Below are 10,030 nucleotides of genomic sequence, written 5' to 3'. Positions count from 1 at the left end.
CGCTCGCCGCGATGTTCTCTCCTGGTGTTCTCGTTGTGCTCCGCGCTCTCGGACAGCCCTGGAGAAGTTTGGAAAGATGCGCACTGGCACGGGTTGTGTCTCGCCTGTCCGCCTCTCTCCGCTCACCGCCTGCTGCTCTTTGCTCCTGACGTCACCACTGTACCGCTCACACTGAAGATCTTATATCAAAAATGTGTACAATTTTCAACCAGCTGAGGAGTGCGTCTGCTTTCAGCTGCGTTGAGATGACAGAAAGGCGAGTGCAGGGGAGGAAAGAGGAGAGGATGCTCTCACTGAGACATGTGCTCGTGCAAAAAATGTGTCATTAAAAGTTTGGTAAGCGCTGATACACACCTGATGCCACAGCAGAGGCAAAGCTGAAATTAACTTGGGAAATGTTAGTCAAAGCCACAAAAGAGTTCATTTTACGCACACTTGGCCGCATTAATTACTCTAAAAATCGCTTTTAAATATCTCAGTTAATCTCCAGTGCGCCATCTCCTCGCTGCAGATGAGACTGATAATGATGAGCTGACCCAGCGGAGATAATTAATCTTTCCTCTCTTGCACTGACCACACGCATTCTCCACTGTGAGAGCTCACACACTGAGCTCCTGATTCTGTGCCAGGGATCCAGTTCCTGCATCTCAACGTCACCACGACATTAAAGAGCAGCCCAGTGACTGACACGGAGTTATGCAGGAAGTTCGCCGAAAACGATTAAACATGATGCCCATTTGAAGCAGAGGTTTTGAAATGCCAGTGAATAATTTAAGAGTTCCTCACATTAGTGTGTTTCTTTTATGAACGTGTCTGTTATTGCTGCAGCATCAGCTCAGAAAGCCGGTTCAATTCAGGCCCTTTTTGTTGATGCAAGCCCAGTTATCTTTTATTTTCAAGGAAAACGCTTCTGCATAAGAAACCAGTACCAACTGCTTTGCCATTAGATGAATTATTTGTTGCTGAGATGAATTTGTTCAGAATTTGAACCATCACTGCATCCAGTGAACCCATGAGGAAGAAAACATAGAAGCAGTCACACATATTCTCTTGGTGTCTGACAGCATCTACAGCTTGTCCCCCACATTATTCATAAAACTTGTAATTTTTTTCATCCAGTGGTGGACTTCGCTCCCTTGCAGCCCCTCTTGTCTCCCCAACTTTACTAGCACATTCTGAGCCAGCTATCATGAGCCAATAATCTTTCCCAGACAGCGTAGGTGTCCTCAGACTCATCCATGCACGGGTGATTGATCTCTGAGACCCACAACGATACGGTACCATCCATCCCCAAAGCTAAAAAGACTCCCTGGCACTCTGTGTGAAGTGTGTGTGTGTGTGTGTGTGTGTGTGTGTGTGTGTGTGTGTGTGTGTGTGTGTATCAGTCACAGTTTTAGTTTCAGAGCAGTGCTGCAGCCAGAAATATAACAGTCATTAGTTGGGTCATGTACTGAAAGTGTAGTGGGGAAAGACAAGGGGGTAAAAGAGGCAACAGTTAACGGTGTGACACCCGCGGTCTGTCTGTGTAATGTGTGTTTTCAGTTGTCACATTCTTCTTCCTCCCTCCCACACACACATACTCACACACAGCTCCTCCTGCCAGATAAATAATTGAATCAGATGCCAGAGGACATGACTTCCAGGATAAAATTGCCCCCCCCCGTGCTGGCACAGCGAGTACATCACAGGAACACTTGTACTTCCTTTGATCTGGGGTGGCTTTGCACTTGTCGGGCTGATTCTTATTTTAATTGGCCATTTAAGACGTTTTAATCTGAACAAAAGCAGATTATGAAAAAGGTGAAAAAAGGCAAGGCTGGTCCTGCCTGGTGTGTTACATCACACTGTTGTCTCCCTGTCCTTCACATTCTGCTGAGGACGCCGCAGATGAGCGTGCTCTCATCAAAATGTGTGTGTTTGAGGCCTCACATGTACTGGATGTATTCCTTTTCTCATGAAAGTGAAGTTTTTAAACCACATTCACAAAAAAATAAATAAATAAATAAATAAATAAATAAATAAATAATCCTGCCACCCAACAGAAACAGCTGTGCGTATATACAGATATAATATACTGTACATAGACATACATTCACAGAGTTTGTAATGGCGTTTGTTAAAAAGCTGCACTAATCATTGTTTTTATATTACTAACAGACCAAATAAATATGTGTAATGTGGGAGGGGTAGCCCGCAGTGATGAACCCACAGGTCTGCAGGTCCACTCAGATCCATCAGAGCGTTTTAATGTCTTTCATCTCATGGTTTTGGTTTTGTGGCCCATGTTATTGTTTTGGTTAATTCTCACCACTTTCCTGAGTGTCCAGGCTAAAAAAACTGCCCATCAGCCCACCGTACACCATCTGTCCAGCACCAAAGAGCAGACAGACAGTTAGCAACTAGCTGTTTCTCTGAAGAGATGGTTGAGACCAAAACAAAGGTAAAAGGACTGTGAACGCTGGATTGACATTCAACAGGTGGAGAGAATCATGACTCAAAATAATGTTGCGCTATATATGCTGGACTTTCAGAAAGGTAACCGTGTGGGTGTGCTGCACCCAAATGGCCAAAAGTCAACTGGGATTTAAAAAAATTTGAAACCTCATTATTATTATATCCATCAACTCAACATTCAGTCAGTGGGTGGAGTATCCTAGCAAAGCAGGGTGGAGAAAAAAATGGATGGTGCAAGTGAAAGAGAAAGGGAGCACATTAGGAAGATAAAAGAGCCGCAGGAAAGTGAAGCTAAATGCTGCAGACTTGGTGGTTGTGGAGGGGGTGGTGAAGGGGTTTGTGCTGCTACCTGAGGAACATCCAATTCATTCAGAAAATTAGACGAACGACCAGAGCATACCTGTCAGGTTAATGTGACTGAAATGCATGAACCACCCTCACCACACACACATGAAAAAAACAAGATGTGCAAGCACGGTGTCACATTTGTGCAGCATTTCTCTCCCCATTGAGGTGATAAGTTGTTCAGTGCTGAAGGTGCTAACCTGCTGAACACTGAGCCTTCATTGACTGACAGTAGAATAACTGAGGAAGCAGAGACAGGAAGTTAGCTTGAGAAAAACTGTGTGGTGTGAGAGCGTGAGATCTTGGTCAATTGCATAAATCTCACACTCCATGTGTGAGAGTTGGCAGCCACACGTACAGTTTTATGTGTGTATTAGCTGCCGATAACATCTGCACAGTTTGGCTCTTTGTGGTGACCAAATACGGATGTCTGCAACAATTTCATGACAATAACATGATGTGAAAATTCGCTTTTTGTTTTGTCTGAACTCAGTTTTACAGAAACAATAACTCTAAATAACCCTGTTCCTTTGAAGGATTTAAAAAATGTGTGAACTGCTCCTTGCTACCACTACAACAACTGTTTAAAGCAATAACAAATCCCTCCCAAATAGAACACAAACACACTGTCGGACAGAGTCATAGAGTGAAAAGCTATTACAATTCAGTGTGGTTATCAGGCTGGTCAAAAACTCCACACACAACCTTTTTAGTTCTGTTTACTTTAGGAAAATACTGTTTCTGAAGACTTTTGCGTACGTGTTTTAGTTCATTTCAGTTAACTTATTTAATGTGCTTACTTTTTTGGTGAGGGTTACATATTCCAAGCCCATTTTCCCAGTGTTGTGCCACTGAAACTGCTATCGGCTGTGCTGTATTGCTGATGAGATTGTTTCATGATAAAAGCAGGCCACAGACCCTGCAGTGCAGGAAGCAGGCAGAAATTAGAATACTGTAGATCCCAAGGCCTCACAAATATGGGACAAGTATTGTATGTTACACGGACTGCTATTGTAGCTGAGGCAGAGGGATAACATGTCTTTATTTTCCCATGTATGGACTGAATATGAGGGCGACCGAATATGCATTAAGGTGAATTTGAATGGAATGAGGCACACAAATCAAGGGAATCGGGGTGACGGGTCAGAAGACGGAAGGCAGAGAGCAGGAAGAGAAGAGTGGAAAGTGATGGGAGAAGAGAAAGCATTCGCAAAGAAGAAAGATTTCTCTGGTAAAGAAGAGAAAAAATGTCTTTTCTATCTGCACAGATGAGACGTGAGAGAAGACTCTGTGTGTACAGAACGGATCTGTCTCTAAGACGAGATGGATTCATGCAGGAAAGGCCAGGCTCTATTTTCAGACACTAGAAGCTTGAGAGGTCTTAGGCAAGAGGGGAAACATTCAGCAAGTTCTACCCAGAAGCAAGGGAGGGGAGGGGTATAACTCACAGTTGAATAATTATGTAAAAATAATTTCACTGTACAATAAGAAATTAAGTTTCTGCTCAGGAGATCTCTGACTGACTGACAGACGCTGTGGAAACAGTTGGAAAGAAAATGACATTACTGTTGCTGCTTCTGTTGAACTGGCGGGGAGAAACAACATCTGGTGTTTGATCATGCAAGACACACTCGGCGTTAAGCAGCAACTGCCACAGATGGAAATTAGATGAGGTGTTTGATACATAATTTACACAGCACTTTGTATCCAGATTGTGGAATACTTAGATGAAGAAAGGTCAGAGTCATTCGTTTTTTCCACTGAACTCATTCTTGTTTGGGATTGATTGGCCACTTGTGCTTCACATTGTCCACAGCGTACAGAGCATACATCCACTTTTTTATGCCGCGCTTTGCATGTAAATGTATGTAATCATACAAGATCAAAACTGCCCCATTTTGGTGCAGCAAAGAGGATTTGCTGCATATTTTCGGATCATAAAAACGTGCAGGGTACAGACTGATTGGGCTGCTCGTGTTACATAACCTCAGAGTTACAATATCTCAGTTAAAGTGCACGCATGCATGTTTTCCTGTTTATTCGTGGTTCATGTCGATGGTGCATGCCTAGTTTCCATAGTGATATTCAGTGTATATTCGTCCCATTGTGAACATAGGGATGCATGTAAACAGCTTATCCCCCAAAACAAAGACCTCAGCTGATGACTGACAGGCCGACACTTGGCCTGTCAGCGAGTGACAGAACGAGGCAGAGAGGTGCCAGTGTGTGTGTGTGTGTGTGTGTGTGTGTGTGTGTGTGTGTGTGTGTGTGAGACATGTTAAAGGGCAGTGGCAGCTGAGTTTGGCAGAGTCATGTTTACACGCTGGTAGCAATTCTCGTTTAGTTGATTGCTGTTACACACAAATCAATGTCTCCTGTCAGCACTAGAAAACTCAGTAATTGTTGACCTGGTTTTAAATCAGCTTACCTTTTCAGATAGTTTGTCACTCTCTGGGTCACTGCATAAACAAAAGTGGCAGGCGACAGAGTTTAAGCAATCTTTGTAGGAATGCCACATGGCTCAACATCAGCTTCAGTTTCATGTGAACAGCTTTCTTATTTAGTGGTATCATTCTGTTTGTTCTTTAAAACAACTGGATTCTACTACTTTGAAGTCCTTTCCTAGCTGCCTGTTTTAACAGGAAACACAGAAATGTGCGAATCAAACAGCACTCTGCTCGCTGTGTCATGGGAACTTTAATTTGCACCACAAAGGGCTTAAATAATTTTATGAGAGTCCAATTCCTGCATAATTATCCATTAATCCATTTTTCTGTACCTGCTTATGCTGTTCAGAGTAGCCTGGAGTTAATCCCAGCATGCACTGCGTGAGACAGCACTAACTGGATATGCATCACAGGCCTGACACATATAGACAAACACATTTACAGTCACATTACACATTTTTGGCAATTTAGGTAGTTCATGGGAAGATAAGTTCTTTACAATTAAATATGCATTGTTTTTATCCTGTGTCATTAAAAAAAAAACTTTGAACATCTTTGCAAATAAGTTTTTGCCAAGATTTAGATGAGAAAATCCAAACTAATCTCATGTCGTTCACTGAATATGAAGGCACAGTGGTTAGCTTATGCTATGTTAGCTTAGTTTATGTAGGGATTAATCCAAATAAATTTAATTAGTGTACTTTGAAGCTAATGCGGGCTGATTTTATTTTACCTCTCTACAGAGCTAGGCTAGCTGATTCCCCCTGCTTTCAATCTTTATGCTAAGCTAATGCTAATTGCCCACTGGCTCTGGCCTCATATTTAACATGATAGTGATATTGATCTTCTCATTTAACTCTTGACGTGAAAGTAAATAAGCATATTTCCCCAAATCTCTTATTCCTTTATGAGTCTTCACAATGACGTCCCAGCACCAACAATTCATTTCTACCGTCATCCACCTGTGACACACTTAAGTATTCCCTTCCTGTATGTGTTGGTGTATTAGGCTTTTTCTTTCTGGTTTTTTTTTTTTTTTTGGTAATTAGTTTCACACTAACGTTTTTCCTGCTCAACTCTTTGTCTCTTGTCAGCTTTTTGACTAACCACCCTCTTGGTGCACCATTTCAATGTTCTCCCGCTGGTTTGGATCTCGCTGCTGGATCTAATCGGACTAATTTAGATTGTTTCCCCAGAAACAGAAAGGTGCAGATCAATGCGTGGCTAACGTAACTGCTGGCTCAAGTACCTCTTAATTCCTTGATGTCCTTTTCTTTTTCTCACCGCAAGTACTCTGTGCTAACTGAACACCACTGCAGCTCTGCCTGTGTCCATTACTGTCCTCCACATGATTCTCACCACAGTTTAAGTGGCAAATTGAAATTCAAATACTTATCTATTTCAATTTATACTCATACAAGGTTACTTCTATGTGTCTAAAGGCATTGAATACGTTGAAACCGGTGGTTCAGAATCAGGATGACACAAATCCAAACCTCTGCTTCACAAAGGAGACTATGAATAACAACAAATAAGCACAGCTACACCGTGCTATCTCCTTGAAAATAGGGGTGGACTTGAAATTGAGGTACACAGAAAGCTTGTCCAAACAGGTCCACTACCTCCTGTTTGTTCCTTGCTCTCCACTTGAGCATACTGAACTGAACCTAATTCTAACTTTGCACCATCAAGAGAAAATATTGACACACACTGAAGCTAAAACCAGGGAAGAGCTATCAAAGCAGTTTCTTGTGACATTGTGCATTGCTCATGTGACATTCAAGTGTGGATAAGCAGGTTTAAAGCTATCAAACTAACAAACTGGTGTCTGACCTGCAGTGCAGGGGTGACTTTTTTGTCTGATTGGTCTGTTTGTCACGATTTTTCCTAACTTGTCTAAAAAAATTAAAAAAAAAGAGATTTTTTTTTTGCCAGCAAAGTGCAGCTCCGATCAATTACTGCAAAATGAACGTTTAATGTAATCCATCGTTCTGATCTGAACCAAACACAATCTGACACATCCTCACTCCTCTTGCTATCAATCTAAGTGGCAGTTTAAACTGTCCTACTCATTTAATATGTGGCTTTTGCTGTGTGATTTGGCACCACTGCTTATTTTCCCCGAAGCTTAATAGCCTAATATTATATTTCACAAAATGTCATAATTTTTTGCTCCTTATTTCAGGTGAGGCACACTGACTTCACTATAAAACGCTGTGGGAAGCCCTGATTATCAATGTGCTCATCTACTCCCGTGTGAATTACTGGTAGAATTTTTGAAATGTTCACTAATGTCTAATTAATGTGACTTTTTAATGCTTTTGCCAAATAGACAAATATCCTGATAGGTACTTGTAAATACCAGAATAATGTGATTTCACAATTATGGGGTCCCACAATAAGCAGGTTAAGTGACGCTGAGGTTATTGTTCTGTCCCAAACCTAACCCTTTGCATCCCTCTAAATATTTTGTTCGGCTTAGGTTTGACTAATCCTCAAACGCAAATGACAATAAATCTGGAAAAGCTTTTGGATTATGTGTTAAATCAATACATTTAAAAAGTGTGTGCTTCGGCACACACTCTGCTAGACAGCAATCCTCGCTTCTCTTCCCCCTCCCACAGATCTGACCTGAGATGAATGGGCTAAATGCAACACATAGACGGCAGCAATTATCTGCAGGATCGTCTCATTTTCCTTCACACAAACAATTATGCCATCAGAATAGAATTTGAAAGATATAATCACATATATCACATATAGGGAACACGAATGCATTTAGTCACATGTGCACTAGTAATTATGTATGACAAAAAGGTATGATTATGATTCATTTACGAAGCACCGCCACTTCTAGCTTACTTAAAGACCCCTTCCATTTTTTATTATGTATATTCTATATTGGGTAATTATTTATGTCTGAAAAGTTAAATTATCTTTCTAAATGTTGTTATTAAAATACATCCAGGCTACTCCTTCTGCCACACTGAAAAAACAGAACCTCTGAATATGCAGATATTATTCACTTGAAAAGTTGAAGTCCATGTGTTAAACTCAGATTTAACATGAGCGCTTTCATTCCAGTTTCCTTGCTAAATTTGGCTGTTGAAGGCCATGACAGCATGGTGACTGCTGTGCTACATACAAGGGCCCATAAAAAGTATTCTTTTTCAGATGTCTTACATAATGGAATCACAGAGAAATTAGGATTTTTGCCAAAAAATCCTACTTTTATAGGACATCTGGTCTGGAGTTTCCTGGAAGGCACGTGGGACCCTTTGAGACAAAGTGGAGGAAAGTTTTACGGTGAGAACAAAGTCATCATAACCCACCATCCCCAGCAGGACGCCTGGAGGTGGCAGCACCAGGCTGTGGGGATGTCTGTTTGCAGGACTGTAACTGTCACTTGGGACAAGATTTGTCTTTCAGCATGAAAACAACCCTGCACATAAAGCTAAAGCTGCACATGAAGGGCTCAAAAAAAAAAAAAAAAAAAAAAAAAAATCAATATTAAAGTGCTGGACTGACCAAGTTACAGTCCAGACATCTGTGGCTGGACTTGAAAATAACTTTTTATTTTTTTATTTTTTTTTTACCTTATATCAGCTCCCGATCTGCCTGTGGGACCCTAACACCATGTGGAACTTTCAGTGGCTGCTAGTGCATGTGTCACAGTCTCGGTCTCTCACTCCCTCTGCTCCACTCTACCTGCCAGCCACGCCCACCTCATCAGCTCTACTCTGCTCACCTGCCGGCACAGCTGCAGCTCATCACTATCAGCCCTGCATTTAAGCCTCTCCAGCACTCTCACCCGTTGCCAGATCGTTCCTCTGCAGTATGCAAGACTTTCCAGCGCTTTCCAAGTTGATCACCCGTTGCCGACCTTGCCTGTCCCCGACCTGCTCTCCTCGTCTGCCTCCCGGTAAACTTACCTGCCTTCCGTCCCTGACCTCGTGCTCTGCTTCAGCGTTTCTGGTGTCTGACTGCTCTGCTGGCAACGGTTCATCCGCCTGGCTTCGGCTTTCCTCTTGCCTGCTCCCCCTCGGTACTTCTGCTTCCGTGGACTGCTCATCTGGCTTCGACCCCCCCGCCTGCCTCCGACCACCCCTCTGCTCTCTCCTCGCCGGCACCGCTGTACGATCAGCTGTTCCTTCCAGCTGCGGAGCTCCCTCCTCGTCATCAGCGGCTGAAGAAGGTTACTCCGCTGTACGCCGGCTCGATCAGCTGTTTCTCCAGGCTGCGGAGCTTCCTCCTCATCATCAGCGGCTGAAGAAAGATACTCCGCTGCGCGCCGGCTCGATCAGCTGTTTCTTCGGTGGCGGAGCTTCCTCCTCGTCATCAGCGGCTTTGGTAAGCCACTTCTCGTTCCCTGGCTTGAGCCCCAGAGACATTTTGAGAACGCTAAGCCCGGAGAACGAACTTACTCTGATCCATACCTTGTTTCTGGTGGTATTTAATAAAAGTCATTACCAACTGATCCTGCTCTCCGTTGTACTGCATTTGGGTCCAAAACACACCCGTTTCAGTACGATCTGGCCAGAAATGGACCCAGCAGATCCCGCCTCTCCTCATTCTCGCCTAGCCCGGGTGGAGGGAATGCTCCAGCAGCATGAGGCTCAGCTCGCCTCCAGCGCGGCGGAGGCTCGTCAGTCAGCTTCGGCTCTGGAACGAGCGCTATCTGCGCTAGCCACCCAGGTACAACAGATGGCCGCCTCCATGACTCAACACGCCGCCGCTGCCTCAGTTCCAGCCCCTCCTGCTCCTCCCCCGGGGCCATCTTCGAG

This window comes from Chaetodon auriga, chromosome 20, assembly GCF_051107435.1.
Source record: "Chaetodon auriga isolate fChaAug3 chromosome 20, fChaAug3.hap1, whole genome shotgun sequence".
Taxonomy (NCBI): domain Eukaryota; kingdom Metazoa; phylum Chordata; class Actinopteri; order Chaetodontiformes; family Chaetodontidae; genus Chaetodon; species Chaetodon auriga.
Note: the sequence above shows the minus strand (reverse complement) of the source record.